At 45.2% G+C, this 18,312-nt stretch overlaps 1 pseudogene; it reads right to left on the minus strand.

The window, feature by feature from the left end:
* Positions 1 to 288: 288 nt before the first annotated feature.
* On the minus strand, positions 289 to 5,002 carry LOC149321849 (uncharacterized; annotated as a pseudogene).
* Positions 5,003 to 18,312: the final 13,310 nt, after the last annotated feature.

The following is an 18,312-nucleotide window of genomic DNA, read 5'->3' on the forward strand; positions in this document are numbered from 1 at the left end:
CCTGCCCCCTGTAGAGGAGTCCATTTGACTGGACTAATCCCCAGGGCGGACCTCTGGTGGAAGGCAGACCCAGGCACCCCCACCCAAACTGTGTACTAAAGTGGGGGTGCCTGGGTGGGCCAAAATCCCAAGTCTACCTCAAGGATTGAGTCCTTCCCCATCTCTGGGCCATGGTAACCCTAGAAAGATGGTTTCAGAACTCTACCTACACCACAAGGGGGTGCCACGGTGTACGCCGAACTCTCACATTCTCCCCACTACCTGCCACAGAAAGGGACAGGTGTCTGTCTAGTCCCTTTCCCCCACCAGGCCGGCCAAGATGGCACCCAGACCCTTTTGGAAGTCCTCCAAGAATAAAAGATTTCCTTCCTCTGAGAGGTGTACGCCTTCCGCCCTGTAGAGTTCTTTCCGGCGAAACAAGATTCCCCGAAGTGTAATAAGGCAGCCCAATCCCTCGTCCATGGCCTTGTGCATTGCCCGGTTCACTTTTCTCTGTGCCAGATCAATGGCGTGTGGATCACCTTCACCCCTCCAGCACTGGTGGGGCAGTATTGCGGACCACATTAGTGTTACGTTAGGCCAGACAGCTTGTATGACTAAAATCCTGCAGGGCCTGTATCGAGAGGGCCTTGCCTTTCATCAGGCCAAGGTCATTGCCCCCCAAGTGGATGACAAGCACATCAGGCAGTGGCCCTGTGCGTTCCTCGAACAGCAGAGGCAGCAGACCATTCCACTTCAGTTCCCTTCTACCAAGCCATTTCACTGTGGCCATTCCACTCAGGCCCAGTTGGGCCCCTATTCGGCTGTTTCTGGCTTGCCGTGCCGCCCAATACACCAATACATGCTGTGCCCGCAGATCAGGACTCTCAATCTTCCTGCTCTGCACCTGAAACCTATATAAGACTGGTTAGTGATTTAGAGGCTGCACATACCTTTTGTTAACGGTGGACTTCCAGTGGCCAATTCGCTGGATCGACAGTGGGGCCAATCCCATTGCCACTGTCGTGGACGCTGCCCCAATGCGAAAGAAGTGAGTACCGAAGCGAGCCTTGGGGAGTCCTAGTCTATTTAAGGCCTCTGATGTTATTCTCCAAACCTGGTATTTAGTCAAGGGGGGATGGTCAGTGTGGCAAAAAAGGCTCCCTGAATGTTCCCCCCTAAGCCTAATGTAATTCTGCAGTGCAGTGACTGGGCACAGTGACTTGTCATTGCAGCGAGCCAACGTAACTATCACCCCTTTACCCCTCTGATCTGTTTTGGAACGTCAGATCCTGATCTGTACTAAGTTCTCTGAAATAGCTAAGTCCTCAACCTCCAGGGCCCTTCTGGTTGTGTCCCCTTTGGATGATGCGACTAGCTTACTTACCCGCAAAGCCCCAAAGACGGCTGTAAGGGCTGCAGCATGGAAAAGGGCCAGCTCAAATGGCCATGAGCATATGTTCGGCCATAGGTCTCGCAAGCCTTTTAGTACCTGAGGTGACAATGGCTTCCTTTGGTTCCCCCCGATGGCCCTGCTCTCTACTCCAACACTCTAGTGCTTTGCGCACCCTAAAGTCCCCAGTATTGTCTACATGTCCTTGCGCTTTGGACGCGAAAGCCAGCGCCGCTAAACTGCCCTTGATGGACTGTGGGGCAAGTCCCTTCCCTCTTAATGTAACACAGTATTGAAGGATGTGATCCACTGGTATGGGCCAAACAGGTTGGAGCCCTCCTGCGGCCCAGAAAGACTCAAAGTCCCTGCCTGCATTCTGGTATTTGGTCCTGGTGCTAGGGGCTATGGACAGGCTTATGGCCCGGATAATTTCACTCCTCCAAGATTCCATAGGTCTATTGGCATCGGTACCGGAGAGGGGTCTGCTTCCGGGGCTAGCTGTCTGAAGCGCACCATCTGTTGTTGCGAAAGAGAATCAGGTATTCCATTGTCAATTCCCAGGACATGGCGAGCTGAGAAAAGGATGTTGTAGCGGAGGCAATGCAAAACAAAGGCTCTAACCAAGTGCATGGCCCTTGGGGATTTAGATGACAGTGTATTAATCACCTGAACTGTGGACATATTGTCGCACCAGAAGTGGACTGCGGAGTTAGCCAACTCTTTAGCCCAAACTTGTGCTGCCACTACAATTGGGAAGATCTCAAGAAATGTAAGGTCAGACAGTATGTCTGTATTGTGCCATTCGTGTTGCCATGTTTGGGCACACCAGTGGCCCTGGAAATAAACCCCAAATCCACTTGACCCTGCAGCATCTGATGCTACCTTTAAGGCATCTTTGATCTTTAGATCATCTCTCCAGAAAGAGATCCCATTAAAGGATTGTAAGAACTCCTTCCAGACTTCCAAGTCTTCCCCGACTCCTTGAGTGATTCTGATCCAGTGGTGAGGCCTGTGGACACCTGCTATTGTGCTACACAGTCGCCTTAAGAAGGCCCTCCCAGGGGCAACCACCCTGCATGCAAAATTTAAATGCCCAATGATTTCCTGGAATTCCTTGAGAGTGGCTTTTCTGGGAGTGATGAAGGAGGAGGCCCTGCAATTAAGATCGGCTAGTTTTGACAATGGGAGCTTGCAATGCTGATGTATGGTGTCTATCTCGATGCCCAGGAAGACTAAGGCAGTGGAGGGGCCCTCTGTTTTCTCATGAGCTATCGGGACACCCAGCTCCTCAGATAGGGATAAGAATTCAGACATCAAGCAGACACAGTTCCCTGTTCCCGGTCCACCCACAAACAAAAAATCATCCAGGTAATAATAATAATAATAATAATAATAATTTGTTTTATTTATATACCGCTATTCCAAAGATCATAGTGGTGAACAGCAAGTAAGCTAATTAGCAAGTAAGCTAATTTGCCCCCAACAGTCTGGGTACTCATTTTAGCGACCTCGGAAGGATGCAAGCCTGAGTCGAGCTTGGGCCCTTTTGCTGGTCTTGAACTCGCAACCTTGTGGTTTTGAGTGAATGGCTGCAGTACAGGCATTTAACCACTGCGCCACCAGGGCTCCCTGGTGCGCAGCCCTAATCTTAAGGGCCCATTTGAGGAAGGTGCTAAACCTTTCAAAGGCCGCACAAGAAACCAAGCATCCCATGGGGAGAGCCCAGTCCATATAAAAATTGCCGTCAAAGGAAAAGCCAAGCAGACAAAAGTAATCTGGGTGGACTGTGAGCAGGCGGAATGCAGACTTGATGTCACATTTGCCCAGTTCTGCTCCCATTTCCATCCTACAAACCAGCTGCACCACTGAATCGAATGATATGTAGTGCACTGTACACAGTTCCTCTGGGATATAATCATTGACCGATTCGGCCCTTGGGTAGGATAGATGGTGAATTAGTCTATATTCTCCCAGTGTCTTCTTAGGGACAACACCAAGTGGGGATATCCTAATATTAGAGAGGGGGGAGGTAAACGGGCCTACAACTCTACCTTCCCTCACCTCCTTGGCAATCTTTTCCCTGACGACCGAGTCAAGGCCTATGACTGACCTAAGGTTTTTGGCAAAGTAGGAGTTGCGTGGTCCAGTATAAGGGATCCTAAAACCATACCTGAAACCCTCAATGAGATAGCACTGCACTTCACTGTCATAGTAGGGGCGGATGAGGGCCTCTAGACTTTCCAGTCTAATTGGACTGGGGCCCTTTTGGAGCCATGGTGGAGGTTGCTGCACCCCGCTAGCTCCCTGTTGCTCCTTGTGACCACCCCAGTTCTTTCCCTTTGGGCAGTTCCGAAAGGAATGCTTCTCTGCACAAATTGAACATTCGTGTCTGAACTTACAAGGGCAGTGGGTACATGGACCTTGCACTCCGAATTCCCAACATAGCTTAGCCTGTGTGTTGTTCCCACCCTGGACCTTGCTAGATGAGCTTCCTTGCCCCTTATGGACTATATGGCCACTGTGGGACTGCTCCCCCTGAATTGGGCGGGCCGGGGTCATGCCCTGCATCCAAAGCTGAGAGTTTGCTAGATCCCACCTTAATGCTGGATTCAAAGCCGCCCTCATGCGAAAGGCCTCGTCATACTGAAGCCAGGCTGGCCCCGCATAATCGACATAGGCTCTATGTATGAGATCCATGTATTGAATAAGGAGAAATGCCCTCCAGGGTTGTACACGGGCTATAACCCCCACATAGATAAAAAAGCCCTGAAGCCAGTTCCTCCAGGTCCTTTCTACCTTACGGTGCCTAACTGTCTCCTTCTCTTTATCATCGAGGCGCTCCCAGTCCTTTTTCTCAACTTCCCAATATAGGAGGGAGGAGATGTCCACAAACTGCCCTCTCAGGATTTTGTCCACTGTGGCCGGGGACAAGTGGTCCCCCAAGGGCATGGCCAGGTACCCAAATGGGATTGCACTGTAGTGAATCCCCCCATATGCACTAGCACCCTGCAGTGAAGTGCCGTTGTGGGCCACATAACTCAATGGCAGTGAGTATGGGAAGGTCGGGCCTGGTGGGGCAGTAGCCATATGACTGAACACCCCCCTACCAGCCCATTTGGCCCACTTATTGATAGCTCCCACTGGCTGGTTGTCAGGGGAATCCCATACTTCCCATGGCCACCCCCTGGCACCCTCCATCCCAGGGTGGGCCCCTGACTGTGGCACCCCAGTGGGGAGAGACTTACCATGCCTGGTCTGTGGTGCTTCTCCCCCTGTTGTGTCTTCCTCTTGGCCCACCAAGTCCTCATCTGAATCCCCAACTATCAGTGTTGCTGGCAGCTGTGTTGAAGCCAAGTATCGTTTGAGCCTGTCCAGACGAGCTGACACCTCATGCCCATGTGCTCCTTGATGCTGTTTCTTTGTGCCACTCTGCTTTGTCTTTTTTGTGTCCTGCCCAGCAATGGCATATAGCGCCTCTAGCCTCTCAAGCCTTGCATGGACATCCCCTCCATCACTCTGGTCCCTGCCACTTCCTGTCTGGCTGGGAGGCTGAGTGCGCACTCTTTTAGCAGGTGACTTCTTGGCTGGTTCTTTGCCTTTAGCTGTACCAGTCAGCTTTTTAGGTGGCATCTTAAATGAGGTGAAAGCAGCAATGAAGGGAGCAACACTGGTGTTGTACAGCCTTTGTGCAGTTTAGCGGCCCAGTGCGAGGCCTGTCCTGGAGTAGGAAGGGTGGCTGTGTGTTCTGGGACTCTGATGCTGCCTAAGAGGCCTGCAGTAGCTTGCAGGCACTGGCGTTGGCTGGCTGTAGGCCAAGGGGGCTAACGCTGAGGAACCTAAAAGGCCTGTAGTAAGATGGGCTCTGCCGCAGCCTAAAAGGCCTGCACTGAAGTGCAGGCACTGGCATGGGTGGCTATACACCAAGGGGGCCTAGTGCCGAAGGAGAGAAGCCCTGCTGGGGCCTAAAAGGCCTGCTCTGTGGCTTCCTCCCCAGGGATGGGTTTGGGGCCTGAGGGAGATAGTCTGAAGGACCCTAAGCAACCCAATCCCAGGAAAAGGTAAGGTACTTACCTCTCTGTTTGTCCAGGTAGTCCCAGGTAGCATGCTGCTTGAGCTGCAGAGAGGGAGCATTGGAGGTTCAGGGCTCTCCTTAAGTTGGTTATAGCCCCGCCCCCATACAGCGTCACGGCACGAAGCACCGCCCACAGGGAACCCTGGCCTCATTCCATTGGTCCATCAAATTGGGGTCCCTCCTTGCCATTGCTGTGCAGGGCTGGCGTTCGGGACCCTCTTCTGACACATAGCAATCTACCTTCTGTTTCAAAACATCCAAAGAAGGAGACTTCACTATTCTCTGAGGCAGTGTGGGCCACTGGAGAGCTCTTACTGTCAGGAAGTTCTTCCTAACATTTAGGTGGAACATCTTTTCTTGTAGCTTGAATCCACTGCTCCATGTCCTAGTCTCTGGAGCAGCAGAAAACTAGCTTGCTCCTTCTTCCATATGCCATCCTTTCAAATATTTAAACATGTCAATCATCTCACCTCTTAACCTTCTCTTTTTCAGGCTAAACATACCCAGGCCCCTAAGCTGCCTCTGCCCTCCTCTGGACATTCTCAAGTTTGTTAATATCCTTCTTAAATTGTAGTGCCCTGAGCTGGACACACTATTTCAGGTGAGGTCTGACCAAAGCAGAATGGAGTGGTACTATTACTTCCCTCAGTCTAGACACTATACATTCAGCACCTTGGACAGCTCCTTTATGGTTTGTGCTAAAACCCATAGTACATCCACTTTCCCATTGACATGGAAGTCACTAGCTACCACAGATCATTGGAATGAATCCCCCTTTTCACTCTTGAGGTAGATTCTTAGTCCACCCATCTTATCAAACCCAGTTTGGGTGGTTGGGGGAGCCTCAGGAGTAAATCTTGGTGGGTCATGGGATGGGAAGCAAGGTGCAAATGTGAAGAGAAAGTCCACTCACACGATGGGAGTCCATTCACAAATCCATCCTGTTTATTTAGTAATCGTACACTCCTTAATTAAGCCCTATACAGCTTAGGTGCAACCTATTTAAAAGAACATATCTTCCCCAAATGAACTTACCAAAACTTTAAGACCTTCTGAAGAAGGCTTTTCCTTGGTCCTGTCACAAACATAAGCTCACTTGGTGTGGACAAGAGAGATAGCCTTCTCAATGGCTGCACCAACCCTCTGGAACATCCTTCCACAGGAGGACTGGTCCCCTCCCTGCTTTCCAGGACAAAATGTTTTTCTCTTTAGACAGGTTTTTAATATGTAACTGCACTGAGAGGCTTCTTATTGGGGTGTTTTTGTTTGTGTGTTTTTAATTATTTATATTTTTAACTGGTTACAGCAACGTGATTTTTTTAGTTGTGTTTTTAAAACTATGCTTTTTAAAAAGCATCTTTTGTGAACCTCCTTGGGTCCAGTTAGGAGAAAGACAGTATATTAAATACTGTGATGTCCTGCCAGGACTGATTGAAACTTTCCCCTGCATTTTCTTTCACATTGGTTCAGGCCATAGTATGTTTAGTGTAGAAAAGTTCATTGTATTAGTTTGTGGGAGGAGCTGTAGGTTTCCCCTGCATTATTTCCAGGTTTGGTTTGCCCTTTCCCAACATGCTCTGCTGTAGCTAGAGGTTTTAGTTGGGGAGCAGTCTTTGCTGAGAGCAAGCAGAGAGCTGTCTTTTGGTGGCAAGCAGGCCCAGACAGCCGGAAAGGGCATTTCTTACACCTCAGCCAAATTAGTTACCAACTTAGCCAAATCAGTTACCAACTCAGCCGAATTAGTTACCATCAGCAAGTGAATAGAAGATTTCAGGAGCTGAAAGACCCTGCACCAGCTCCATTGAGTGAGGAGAGCAAACCATCAGACCCAGAAAGATGATAACCTGAAGATTGCTGCAACTGTAAAGTACCTTTTGTTTAGAGCTGGGGAGGAGAAAACTCTTTATTTTGTCCTTTAAATTAAATTTCCCCCCTTTTAAACTTTACATTCAGCTTCAGAGCCTTTTTTGGGTAGAAGAGTTTGATCTCACCAGGGTACCGGCGTTGCACACCCAAACCTGCCACCACCTTTAGTTGGGTGTGTCTTCATAGATACATACATAAATAAATGTGCCCAAGGTGACAAGATAAGCATATAATTAGAGATTAATTTCCCTTGTATCAAAATTTAAAACTCTAGATAACTTCTACATAATACAGAGATAAGTACATTACAGCTGCAAGAGCACATCAGCATTAGACATTTAAAAAAGCAGGTATCTTTAATAGTCCAAAGACCTGTGTGAAGAAAAGAGCCTTCTTCACCTGCCATCAGAAACCAACAGAGGAGTCTACACAGTTGAATGGGTCTCAGACAATGGGATAGTCCTTTCTTGAGTTCCACTGAAATGCACTTCAAATGTTGAGGGAAACAGAGAAGTTCTTAAAGAAGTTAAAACTGGCAAGGTTTGTTGAGTATGAACTGGTCCTTCTGGTAACCTAGGGCCCTTTCACACTATGCAGTTATAGTGCTAACATTATCTTTTAACTGCCATGGGTATATCTAGGGTTTTTAATTTCTCAGAGACAGCTGGAGGCAGGGAAAGGGCAGGGGGAGAAGTCCCGCCCCGGAAGCCCTACCCCCGGAGGGTGAAAGCCCCACCCCCAGCACACAGCACCAGAAAGGTTCACCATCACTGCACTAGGTCTTCCACCTCCCCAGAACCACAAATGCATAAACGCTGTCTGTAAGGGAACTCTTTATACCTTCCCTCTAAATAAGCTGAAAGCATTGTCTGAAAATGGAGGGCAGTAAAGGCTATTCTCAAGACTATAAAAGTTAAGTCTTGGAAATACAGTTGGAAATATTGTTCCCTCTTTATAAGGCTGTACTATGGACAGAATGATTGATGTTGTCTGGCAAGCTAATTTTCAAAGGAATCTGACTCAAAAATCCTATCTCTGATAGAGTATGTGTCCTTATGAATGATTGAGGTCTGAACATTTTCAAAATAAGAAAGAGACAATGATGTCCAAAAGTGAGGCCATCCACTCTTAGCAATTTGCTAAATAAAGCATTGTTTTGTTAATTACCATCCTCCAAGCTCATCAGTCCTTTCCCATAGAGTATAACTGATTGTATAGGACATGAAAAGCTATGGAACGCTCCCAAAGACATTGGTGTGCCACTACATCTGATAGTCCTGATGAGGAATCTGTACAAAGGACAAGAGACCACCATCAGAACAGAATTTGGGGAAACAGAGTGGTTCCCAATAGCAAAGGGGGTCAGGCAAGGCTCCATCCTATCACCTTGCTTGTTTAACTTATATGCTGAAAACATCATAAGAAAAGCAGAATTACAATCAGAAAAAGGAGGAGTGAAAATAGGAGGAAGCATCATTAACAACCTAAGATATGCAGACAGCAACATAATATTAGCAGAAGACATTCAGGAATTGGAACAGTTAATAAGGAAGGTCAAAGATGAAGGTGCAAAGATAGGCCTGATGCTGAACATAAAAAAAACCAAAAATGACTACAGAAGAAATACTCAAATTCAATCTAGGCAATGAGGAAATTGAAATAATTAAAGAATTCTCATATTTAGGATCAAACATTGATCAGAATGGAGACTGCAATCAAGAAATAAGAAGAAGATTAGGAATGGGAAGGGCAGCTATGGAAGAGCTGGAAAAGATACTGAAGAGCAAAGTCGTACAACTGAGCACTAAAGTCAGAATCGTTCAGGCCATTGTATTCCCAATTACCATGTACAGATGCAAGAGCTGGGCAGTGAAGGAAGCAGACAGAAAGAAAGTCAACTCATTTGAAATGTGGTGCTGGAGAAGAGTACTTAGGTTATCATGGTCAGCCAAAAAGACAAACAAATAGGTTCTTGAACAGATCAGACCAGGGGTCTCCTTGGAAACAAAGATTATCAAGTTGAGACTATCATACTTCGGCGACATAATGAGAGGGCATGGATCACTAGAAAAACCAATAATGCTAGGATAGGTAAAGGGTAGAAGAAAGAGAGGAAGACCACAAACCAGATGGATAGACTCAATCAGGGGGGTTGTGGGGAAGGGCTTGCAGGTTCTGGGCAGGGCAGTGGAGGATAGGGATTCTTGGAGATGTCTCATCCACGGGGTCACCATGGGTCAGAACCGACTCAAGGGCAGCTAACAACAACAATAACTGCTGGATTCTAGCCTTGATAGAAGGGAGATCCAATTCCAGACTTAGCAATGAAGAGGGTACTCCTGGAGGAAGAGCTAGCAGTTCTTTTAAGAATTTGTTCTGAATAATTTCAGATGCCGCAGCATGGACCTGTCCCCATAGCTGTGCTCCATATAGTAACTGGGGGCAGAACTTTGGATATAAAGATTTTTAGAATGGGGCCTGCCAGGGAACCTCCGGTTGATCCTTTCAAAGCTTAGTATTGTTTTTGTTGTCCTCCAAGCTAGAAGTTTTGCTGCCTCGCAATTTCCATTATAGGAAAAGTGTACCCCCAGGTATTTGAACCTATAACATTGCTCAGTCAGATGACCATCTAATTACGCTTTGTGGGGGAGCTTCCTTTTAGGAAAAACTACTATTTTAGAATCATAGAATCATCGAGCCCATACAGACAGGCCAAAATAAAGCTGCTTCAGGTCACTTTGGAGGCATGCTGTTTAAATAATGCATGTGTCCTAAGAGACCAGAAGCTGTGCCAAAGCCACACTCCAGTCCTAAGCGCAGCTTTGGTGCAGCTTCTGGCCTCTTAAGATGCATGTATCATTTAAACAGCATACCTCCAAAGTGACCCAAAGCAGCTTTATTCTGGCCTGTATGTACGGGCCCATAGAATCCTAGAGTTGGAAGAGGGCCATCCAGTCCGGCCCCCTGCCATGCAGGAACTCTCAGTCAAAGCATACCCGACAGATAAGAGGGTTTTGAATGAAATGTTCCTGAAACAAGTTGAATGGTTCACCCTTTTTGTGGTGTGGGAACCTATCTCTACTCTTTTCAGGCCATTTCTGCCTCCAGTACCAAATATTCTGTTAAAGAAGTAATGTCTGGGGAACTATCTAAAAGGGAACACATCACCTTTGATAACTGAAGTATATCTGTACCTCTCCGTGAGCTGCTACAGGAGGGATCTGGCCAATCTGAGATTTCCGCTAGATATCTAAAAGGTCTGCAACCTAATGCAGCCTCCCAATGAATGGGAAAATGCACCTGCCAATCTGAGTTTTCCAAAATGAGCCATTGTGTGTGTGTCTTATTCCTTCCCTGAAAGATGGTCTCTCCCTGCAAGCATACACAAAAAAATCTATAGACCCATTTTGAGATGGGTGTAATGGAAACCAAACTGGTTCTTGTTAATTATCACCAAGCCTTGAATGAATTTCTTCAGTGTCTATCAACTCACAATATCAATTACTTGATGTTTTTATAATTTTGAGTGCTCCAACTTAGATTTCATATTAGTGTCCTTATTTCCTTCTTTTTAAAAATAAATAACAACCTTAACATACAAAGAGTGAAAGAGTTTACAATGGTGCTATTCAAGTTAATTATCTATTAATGGTAGAAGTAATGCTAAAAGGTCTCTTCCTTGGTACATCAGTGCTGTTTCTAGTTTTCAATTAATGTTTAGAATTTGTTCCCTAAAAACGTTATTATTATTTTTTTTTGTCTTGCAGAACATTGGAGCTTGCTATAACATTGAAGTCAGTAAGACAGAGTTAAATTTTTAGTTCTTGTACATCCTCAACTACTGATAATCTGTCATTACATACAACTCATTGTGCTCTATGTTCAGTCCCTGGCACTGAGAGCTAGTGGTTTGAGTAAATCGGTGGCACCTGATCCCATTATTGGTGTTCAATGCCTCCCACAACATGGACACTAGTGATCTCTAGCCTGTTGAGGCAGAGCAGGGAGAATTACTTTCCCAAATCCATCAATAAATCTATTTACAAGGACTTATTTTTTAAAATGTACCGTATTTTCCGGCGTGTAAGACAACTGGGTGTATAAGACGACCCCCAACTTTTCCAGTTAAAATATAGAGTTTGGGATATACTCGCTGTATAAGACTACCCCTCTTCCAATGCACACCAAATAAAAATTTAAAAAACATCAGATTTGATTTCAATATGGTAATTTTAATTCAAATGCTTATTACATGCAGCTACTTAGCAGGAAAACTGTCACTTATAAACACAAGGCTGTTTGTCATCAAACATATAAACATAAAACAGTGCAAGTGGATTAAACTTTTCCTAATTCACTGTAAAGCTGAAAGGAAGGATAAGACAATAAACCCATGGGAGCTGCCATGCTGTTTGTTTTCTAAGCTGTCAACCAAACTGGAACTGATGATGATAGGAGGAAGATAACAAAATAGAGAGAGAGCAAGTGCCGGGCAAGTCCCTGGCGAGTTAGCAACGGTCATCATAATTGCAAGCGACAGTATTTTTACAGGTTTTGCTTGCGTGACAGTTTCCCTTTAAAAGACTTCAAAATCCTCCTGTTCGTCATCTGATATCATAAGTACATCAGTGACATCTTGTGATGCATTTGTAAGGCAGTCATTGTATGGATCAAATTCTGTATCAGAACGTGTAGTCTCAGCTTCGGCTTCCTCTTCATCTTGCCACAAGTAGTTGTCCTCCATACCATCTAATGAATTTGATATGCCACATTTCTTGAAAGACGATTACTGTTTCTCCATCAATATAATTCCAGGCTTTTATGACAAACCTGCACAAAACATCCAACTGTGGAGCACGCATATTTCCTCCTTTTGTGAATGACTTTTTGCCGCTAACCATCCATTCATTCCACTGTTCTCAAATGCAATCTTTAAATGGCTTGTTTAGGCACACATCCAGTGGCTGTAACAACAATGTCAATCCTGCAGGAATAACTGCTGCATCTGTGTTTAGTCTTGCAAGCCTTTGCTTGGTGCTGGGAGTTAAATGAGGCCTGGAAATATCCCCCACCAGTAGACTACATACAGTACATTATCAAGCCGTAGCTTTACCCCTTCTTCATCCATCCAGACTTTTTCATTCCATGTACAAAACAACCAACAGGGAACTTGAGTTTCGGCATTGTTTTTCTTTTAAAAATAATCATTGGTCTCATTTTGGCGCCATCAGTTGTGCATCCTAGTACCACTGTAAAACTGGACTTCTCATGTCCTGTTTTTTTAATTAAAATTGTTTTTTCACCTTTTTGATGGACAGTTTTATTTCAAACCATGTCAAAATTCATTGGAGTTTCATCCATGTTTCCAGTACTACTTAATGCATAGCCATGTTTAGTGTGCTGTTGAATTACATATTGATGGAAACTATTTACTTTGCTATCAAGATCTGCAGGTAATTTGGGGGGAATTTTCATCTTTTACCTCAGTACCTCATTATGCCTCCCCATGAATCTATTACACCAGGATACAGTGGCCTTAAATCTGTTGCTGTGATCTGGGTTAGATTTGGCCCACTGAAGTGCAAACAAACGTATTTTATTTCGTGTTACTATATAACCATTTTGGTGATGCTCATTCACCATGTCTACTACATGTTTTTCGAGTTCTGGCCAATGTGGGGTGCCCCTTCTTAATGCACACTTACCCCTTGGCATACTCTTTAATGCTTTTTCATTTGCTTTCCAGTCCCGAACCATCTTTTCTGTTACTCCATATTGTCTTGTAGCAGCCCAGTTATTATGTTCCATGGCAAAGTTTACAACCTCAAGTTTGAAACTGGCTTCATATTTCTTTCTTCTTGCTGGTGGAGCCATGATACGGTTTTGACTGTTGGACATTTTAAATACTGTACTGTATGTACTGGTGCTATACTGTATGTACAGGTACAGATACTGGTGTTGTACTGTATGTGGTACCCAGTATACAACAACCAGCCAATCATTGCAAGCGATGTACCTTACTGGCGATTGGCTGGTTGTTGTATACAAAGCTGCTTGAATTGGTCAGCTTTACCTGCCTGCCCAGCCCTCCCTGCCTCCAAGACTATCAGAGTGGTAGTGCAAACACGGCTCTTTTTTCCATACCTTGGGCATCCCGGACACCTGCAGTTTGCTCTGCCCTTCACTTACACCTCCCCGGTGAGGTGTCCCCTCACCTCGTCATCAAGACTGCATTAAGTCACCTCTTTCCACAAATCCTGGTGAGTGGATTTTCTTCTACCATACTTGTACAGCACTGCCCTTGCTGCTTTCATACGGTCGCCACTTACAGCAGGGATGCAGCCATGACTGTTTTTGAGCTTCCCCCACCATATGCTGCAACCGCAGATTCTCCAGTCCAGCTCGGAGGTTTCAGCACCCGCTCTATAAGACAACACCTGGTGTATAAGATGACCTCCGACTTTTGAGAAGATTTTCATGAGTTAAAAAGTCATCTTACACGCTGGAAAATAGGGTACTTGCTATACAGAGAGGTAATGAGGTTTGTAACTTGGTGGCAGAGTCCATATCATTACTGTTATTTCTTCTACCAGCTCCATCCGGGCTAGCCTGAAGATAGAGGCTCCTCCCTCCATAACTGTCGTCCTTCGGCCTGCGAGGGAGAGAATAGGCTGGCCCAGCTCCATCAGGGCTAGCCTGAAGATAGAGGCTCCTCCCTCTATAACTGTCATCCATTGGCCTGCGAGGGAGAGAATAGGCTGGCCCAGCTCCATCAGGGCTAGCCTGAAGATAGATGCTCCTCCCTCCATAACTGTCATCCTTCGGCCTGCAAGGGAGAGAATAAGCTGGCCCAACTCCATCAGGGGCTAGCCTGAAGATAGAGGCTCCTCCCTCCATAACTGTCATCCTTCGGCCTGTGAGGGAGTGAATAGGCTGGCCCAGCTCCACCAGGGCTAGCCTGAAGAAGAAGAGCCCTCTCTCTAGTCCATCTGTCTTGGTCCAGGCATCAGAGGGAGAGAAGAACCACTGGACCTCATCCCCTTTCCCACCACCATTCCCTTCTCCTTTTGTGTCGTGTCTTTTAGATTTTAAGCCTGCGGGCAGGGAACCGTCTTATTAAAAATAATAATTGTAAGCCGCTCTGAGAGCCATTAGTGCTGAAGGGTGGGGTATAAATAACGTAAATAAATAATAAATAATAAATAATATCAAAGATTCCAGGTTATATCTCTGTTATATTCAAGTAGATAAGATGGGGAAAGACCCTTGTGTGAAATGGCAGAGAACTGCTGCCAGTAAACAGACAATAGTGAGTGAGATGGAACAATGGTCTGATTCACTATAAAAACAGCTTACTGTCTTCCTACCTATTTATTATAATAGAAGCTATTTGAGGAGTAATAGGACAATTGTATACACAGTGCTCAGAAAAGAAGGCAGTGGAGTGGAATGCTTCAGGCAAGATCCATCAGGACTAGCCTAGAAGAAGGAAGAGCCCTCCCTCCAATCCATCTGCCTTGGTCCAGGCCTCAGAGGGAGAGAAGAACCACTGGACCTCATCCCCTTCCCCACCACCATTCCCTTCTCCTTTTGTTTTGTGTCTTTTAGATTGTAAGCCTGAGGGCAGGGAACTGTCTCATTAAAAATAATAATTGTAAGCCGCCCTGAGAGCCATTAGGGCTGAAGGGCAGGATATAAATACCTAAATAAATGTCACCTTTTTCCTGATATTTTATTACAGAGCATAAAAACTAAAAGGGACCATAACAATTTATTATGTTGCCACTTGACATCAAGGACAGTGGCTACATTATTTTATATATTTAATTAAAAGTATTCTATGAGACTTTTCCTAAAATATTTCAAAGGACCTCACATCAAAGAGGAGATACACCCTACTAAAATAAACCACCCCAAGATTTTTTTAAAACATTTTTAAAAACCTCACAAAAACCTGTATGTATACCAACCACAAGCTTAGCTAAATGCAATCATTTTTTAAAATTTAAAAATAAATTTTATTGATATTTAACAATAGTAGTGTCTCAGTATTACAACAATTCCCCTCCCCTGTATTACAAATAACCCCTCCCTAAAGTACTCTGTCAAACCTCTTACATCTGCAATTTCCATTCTGTTCCTTTACATATTATTATAATAGCTTGTATCTAATCATTAATCCAAAATTTAACTTGGTTGTTCCGTGGTTTAAAAGCTAAAGGCAAGTTGAGGGTTTTTTTTAAAGCACACATTCTGCAAACTAAAGGCAACTCAAAGGCAAGGCATTCAGCCACCCAGGAACTATGATACTAAAGACCCTACTCCTGACAGTCTTCAGATATGGGGCACCATTAGGACACCGTTGGTTTCTCAGTCACAACTACAGTTTTGGCTGATTTAGAGAGAAATTTGTTCCTCAGTTGGGTGTGGGCTATGTGTGCTCAATAATGTCATCTAGCATCTTCATCTGGATTTTTGTGCTTCCTCTGAGAGGGCAAAGAAGTCAAGCGTCATGCACAAGTGTGGAGAGAGGCCAAAACAGAGGCATACAGCTGTGGCACAATCAGAACAACATCAGATGTTCCTGTTCCGTCATCAGAAAAGCAGGGTAGAGAGCACAGAGGCATTGCTGGATATAACCATGACACCACTCCTGGAAGACATCTCCCTCCAGCTCTATTATCTTGGACTTTGTCTTGTGACATCTGGCAACCGTGTCTCTGCACTACCCTTCTGTATATCCCTCCACCTGGTTTGTTTAACATGGACTAACTTTGTTGGATTTTGAGCTCTGAACTGTTTCAATTCATCTGGCTGCATTCCTTACTAAGTTATTTATGACATAGAGGCTGTGCAGACCACTCCCAAGGGGAACTCTCCAGCTGTCTCGAGCTGCACTGGCTCAGGGCTGTGGCAACTGCACACTGTGGCCCCGAGCTGGCCTTCCCAGGGCCACAAAAAGCAGCTTGTTTTTGTGCCCTGGAATGGGTGCAATAGCCATAGCGCCGTGGCTTTAACATGCTCCTTTGGGGCTGCGTTGTGTGGACGCAGCACCAGAGGAGCGCTATGATGCCACGCACCATGTGAAGCAGCATGCAGCATCACAGCATCCTGGGGGAGAAGTCGGGTGTGCGTCATGTGGATGCTATGCCCCAACTCCACCCCTGTGCCAGCCATTATGGCCGGTGTGCACAGCCCCCCAGTTACAGAACCACAGAAACAGGGTAGTAGAAGCATTTTCAGTGGCAACCATATTTGTGTCCTTCTGGACAAAATGAAAAGATGCATTGGAGTACCATTTCTGAAAGAGATTTTAAAATGGCACACAGAAATGAGGTGACCCATGGTATCAGTGGATGCTGAGACACAATTTGCTGTAGAACCTACAGCAAAATGGCCATCCCTAATTAAAAGTGTATTTGTTGTATAGTGTTGCAAAGTTGCTAGTAACAGCCTATATCTTTTAGAGGGCTTGTAGCTCTACAGCACTTGTTGTTGATCTCCATAGAAAGAAAATACATATGTTGGCGGAGGGGAAGATCTTGCCTATTTTGTTCATAATAGATGATGTCCATATTGGCTTTTCTACCACTTTGATCATTCAGCTTTGAACATTTAAGCAAATTGATCATTGTAGTTTCTCTTATCTTTTCTGCTTGTTATACTGTCCCCTTGGCCAGATTTTGCCCCTGTACATTCCTTTATCTGAGAATCAGTCCTAACCATGATATTTCCCTAACTCCATTGATTAGCTATCTCCATCAATCAAACAAATGCAATGACATTCACTTACCAGCTATATCAGTGTATAGTGGCTGGATGGAAATGGATTTGGTGTTGGCTTGCAGACCCTGTCTCCATTATAGACAAGTCTTTTACAAGTGCCTGCTAGGCCAAATCCTAAAAGTAGTGACCTAGGTGGTGTCTGTACTGGCCAGAATATTTTGGGAGCAGACCAGAGTATTCTGGTCCTGGAGCAGCTCTGACATCTTCCCGTTACAGGGCCCTCCATTGTGGCACCAGGTGGTTGTTTGCATATGTGTCCCACTGTGCAGGTCCCTTCACTCTGAGGTCAGAACAAGGTGCTCAACATCGATTGCATGGCTGGGGATCTTGTTGTGACCTCAATGCGAGTGGTATGCTGCAGTGGTCACCATGACATGTGGCACAGCAGTACATTCATACAAACAGCCACCCAATGCCACAATGGAGGGCTGTATCTTCTGGGAAGCCACAGAACAAGTAGTAAGGTTGTTGTTTTTTTACTGTTTTAAGAGGGGTATATCCTGGGTTTGGTGCTGAATAAGCTGGATATGGCCAGGACCATTTGCATCAGACTTGAGGAGTGCACCCTGCATTGTCTGGACTCCCCTCTGAGCAGATGGGGGTGTCCATTTTATGCAGAAGGGCTCAAGCCAGATTCTCAATGAATTATCCCTTTGCTGGCTATTTTCTGAGAAAAGCCAAAATGGCTAGAAATTATATTTGGACACCTGTAATGTGGCCACGTGGATTGCTGATGTCAGTGCCTTTAAATAAATAAAGCATAATTGTTTATAGCAGCAATCTACTTGGCCACATTATAGGTCTCCAAATATAATCTTACATTTGGTTTCTTGTTCAGTGTAACAAGCCATTCTCCACATGCACACATGCACACACAAACCAAACACAGTGGACTAGGGAACAGCAACAGTCAGGGAAAAGCACATTGACACATTGGATTACACTTGCCATAGGAAAAATCAACAGTTGAGAATTCTTGTAGTTAAGCATTTGAAGCCTTGAAGACATTATTACAGTCCAACACACTGGATATCTAATTATATGAAACAAGGAATGAAAAGACAATACATTAGAACCCAGTTAGCCTCTTATAAATGGTGTTGGAAAGTGGCATTGGTGGCTGATCCTAGACAAAGTGGGTTGCACTCTATAAAAGTTTTGATGAAAACTTTTTATCACTGCCAGGCAATATTTGCCTTTGTCTTCACAATGAAGT

This window comes from Sceloporus occidentalis, unplaced genomic scaffold, assembly GCF_023333645.1.
Source record: "Sceloporus occidentalis isolate IW3139 unplaced genomic scaffold, rSceOcc1.0.p SCAF_1, whole genome shotgun sequence".
NCBI classification, from domain to species: domain Eukaryota; kingdom Metazoa; phylum Chordata; class Lepidosauria; order Squamata; family Phrynosomatidae; genus Sceloporus; species Sceloporus occidentalis.